This window comes from Prionailurus viverrinus, chromosome C1 (assembly GCF_022837055.1).
Source record: "Prionailurus viverrinus isolate Anna chromosome C1, UM_Priviv_1.0, whole genome shotgun sequence".
Taxonomy (NCBI): Eukaryota; Metazoa; Chordata; class Mammalia; order Carnivora; family Felidae; genus Prionailurus; species Prionailurus viverrinus.
The window spans coordinates 73342197-73346007 of record NC_062568.1 but is presented as its reverse complement, the minus strand read 5'-3'; the positions used below and the strand labels follow the sequence as shown (position 1 = coordinate 73346007).

Here is a 3811-nt window from a genome sequence, read left to right as displayed (position 1 = left end):
GAATTCTATGGGCTGACTGATAGATCCTGGTTAAGTTCCACCAATTAGGGGTACTGGCACAGAAGAGTAAAGGAAGGGAGGAGAGCAGAGGCAGGATATGCATAGCCCTGGTTTCTTCCCTCCATCCCTAGTCCCTGAAGGGTGTTTGTATTCTTGCAGGATTATGTTCTGCCAGCCAGCTGTCTTAAACAAAACTTCATCTGAGTCCAGTAACTGCTCTTCCCTCACCTCTTTAGGCTTGAAGGAGATGATCTGTCTTGCTAATACCAGTTCTTAGACAATGCACCAACTCTAGTGTTTTCCTTATAATCCTACACTTAGCTTTGTCCTTTCATTCAACACTTTTCAAATCACTCACTTTGGGCAAACTATTTTTTTCTATCTGAGACATTGACTATAGTGGAATTGATATGTAGATGAACTTGGTATATCAACATTTTATTAGTTGATTTCAGGAGTTTTTCATAGTTTTAAAGGTCATTTTCACACAAGTATTCTATAAAGGGTCCCATGTTGCCTTTTACCACTGTTTTTCATGCTGTATTATCTTTAAGTATAAAGACTTCCAATCATATCACCAAGAAACCATTTCACCCACTGCTCTGTTTGGCTGCCCGTGTCTTGTCTCTCTCTCCAGCATTGGTGAGGCAGGTACCTTTCCAAAGGGAAGAGAAACCCATTGTTTATTGCCTTTGTGAATAATGAAAATGTGGGAGAGCTGGTTGGCAAAGCTGTTGCCACTGGCATCTTTGACATGAACTACACTGAAAGAACCAGTGTGTCGCTCTCTGTTGGTGGTCACACCAATTCTTCCTACGTTAACACCTTCAGTCACCATATACAGATTACCAGTGTCAAACTTGATGAAAGTAGTAAACTTCCAAGTCTCCACATCAATATGAATAGTGTCATTCACCTTGATGAGGGTATTAGGGTAGTGGATTGTGCAAGCATCAGCGGTCATCGGATGAGGGATTCCTTTGGTTTCCACAAGGATCTTTCTCACTTTGCACAACCTGTACTTGGTTTCCTCAGATGGAATACCATGAATAGTAAAGTGACTCTTGGTGTCATGGGTTAGACACCAAGATGTCTAAATGCCACTGCTTTTGACATCCATAAAACCAGGAGGTAGGTTATATCAGTTTGGACCTTGCTGCCTATCTTAATGAAACACTACAGGCTTATCTTCTTTACTTCATCTTCTGTTAGGGCACACATAAACCTGCTCCTTAGGAAAATAATGAAAGGGAGAGGTTATCTCAGCCTATGGAGATTTGTATGTATTTGGATGAGGAACAGACACACCAGTTAATCTAGCATCCGATGCTTTAGAGCTGCTGTATGCTTCATATGTTTCTTGGGACCATGAGCCATGGCTGTTCCAGGCACAAAAAGCTTCTTTTATGGCTTCAGAGCTATGATTCATATGGTATTTCTTGTGATATTAGAAATGAGTTATTACTCATTTTCCTACAATTTTTGTGGCTATTTTTACTTGTCTATTTTCTGTTTGCCTTTTAGAATCTGCTTATCAAGTTAAAAATATAATACTGGTGTTTTTATTGGACAAATATAAAATGTATAGATTAGGAATAGGTGAAATCTTTATGAGTCCACTTACTCATGAATGTAGTACTCTTTCAATTTGTTCCAGTCCTCATTTGTATTTCTCACCGGTTTTTTTAGAGTTTTCTTTGGAGAGGTTTTTTACAGTTCCTATTATCCTAGATATTTTACACAGTTGTTATTGCAAATGTTGTCTCCTTCCATTATAACCTGTAGCAGGTTTTGATTTACACATAGGAAGCCTACTGATTCTTGATATGACTATTTTAATTTTGAACCCACCCATTTTATTGAGTTATCTTCATGTTTGTAGTGGTTATAATTTTTCCAAGTTTTCCTTTAACCAGACTCTGGTAAGAGAAAAATAGAAGAAGCACTCAGATGCTGTGTTCAACAGAAACTTTAAGCAGGAGGTGACCCTTTAACTGAGTCCCCAGATTCAAAAGGGATTTTGATAGTTGCAAATCAAGGTGAAAGATATATGGGAAGAAATTCTAGATTAAGGAATGAACATAAGGTAAAGATTAAAAGAGACAAAGTACATGGTTGACTTGAGGACTTACATGTCATTCCATATCATGCGGCAGAGGGCTATGAAGTGGAGAGTTCTGATACATGAATATTATTAGAAGCAATGAACTCATATAGCATCTGCAAGAGTTGGTGACTAACTGGTGGGGAGAGGAAAACAGAGGAAAAGGTGAAGGATTCTGGCTGGGGCAGTGGATGGAACAAGGAAGGATTTGTGAGAAAGGGATGAATTCAGTTTTGATGAAGTTGCATTTGAGAAGCCTTTGGAGCATATACATACTAATTTACAAAATATGACTGTGTTAGCCAGTCATTCATTTATTCAACAAATATTGATTAAATGCTCTCTTCAAATCAGACACTTTCTTCCTGGCAGGAGTAGCGATTGGGACATGCCTCACGCCCTATTTTAGCAATCAAAATAGGATGATATAAAAATATTTGTTATTTATATATTTTATATCTAAAAAGAAAGCAACATAACTGTTATGGGCTGAATTATGTCTCTTCAAAATTCATGTTGAAGTCCCAACTCCCAGCACCTCAGAATGTGAGAGTATTTGGAGATTAAATCTTTAAAGAGGCGCTTAACTTAAAACAAGGCTTAAAGTAGGGCCCTAATCCAGTGGCACTGGGGTCTTTACAAGATGAGGAAGAGACACCAGGAATACCCACACACAGAGGAACAAATATATAAAAAGTAGCAAGAGAGTGGCCATCTGGAAGCCAGGGAGAGAGGCCTTCAAGATATCTAACCCTGCCAGCACCATAATTTTGGACTTCCAGCCTCTGGATGGGGGAAAAGTAAATTTCCTCTTTTTTTTTCTTTCTTTTTTTTTTTTTTTTAATGACAGCCAGTATGTGGTATTTTGTTATGGCAGCCCAGCAACAAATACAGTGACTGATAATTAAAACATGCATTTATGGGGTGCCTGGGTGGCTCAGTTGGTTGAGTGTATGACTCTTGATTTCAGCTCAGTTTGTAATCTCATGGTTTGTCAGATCGGGCCTGGTGTCAGGCTCCTGTGCTGACAGTGAGGAGCCTACTTAGGATTCTCTCTCTCTCTCTCTCTCTCTCTCTCTCTTCCCCTTCCTTGCTTGCATACATGTGCTCTCTCTCTTTCTCAAAATAAATAATCTTTTAAAAAAACCCTTGAAAAAAATATAAAAAAAAATCTCATGTGTTTATAGGCACACAGAAAATAAATTAATGATAAAGATCAAGAACTAGACAAAAAGATGCATAAAAATTCTTTTTTCCAACTTTATTAAGGAGTAATTGACAAATGTAATTGTATATATTAAAAGTGTACAATATCATTATATAGATGCACACACACACATAGAATGATTTCTAAGATCAAGATAACTAACACATCCATCACCTCACACATTTAACTTGCATGTGGATGTGGTGAGAAGGTTTGGGTTACTCTCAGCAACTATCAAGTATACATTACTGTATTATTAACTAGAGCAATTTATTTGTCTGAAACATTTTTCAGAAGGTAACTAAATATTTAAATATAATATTAAATTAGACTGTACTCTCTCAGCAAAAGACATAATTTATTAAAAGAACTTTAAAATGTTTAAATCACTTCTTTTTTGCCATTTTCTTTGGTCAAATGAACTTTGCATTAATCTTGACAGTCTCAGAATGATTCAAATCCAGGGATAAAATATGGAAATTAAAATGTTTCTTATTCTG

At 37.1% G+C, this 3811-nt stretch overlaps 1 pseudogene; it reads right to left on the bottom strand.

The window, feature by feature from the left end:
- Positions 1-590: 590 nt before the first annotated feature.
- Positions 591-1377, bottom strand: LOC125173153 (40S ribosomal protein S4-like; annotated as a pseudogene).
- Positions 1378-3811: the final 2434 nt, after the last annotated feature.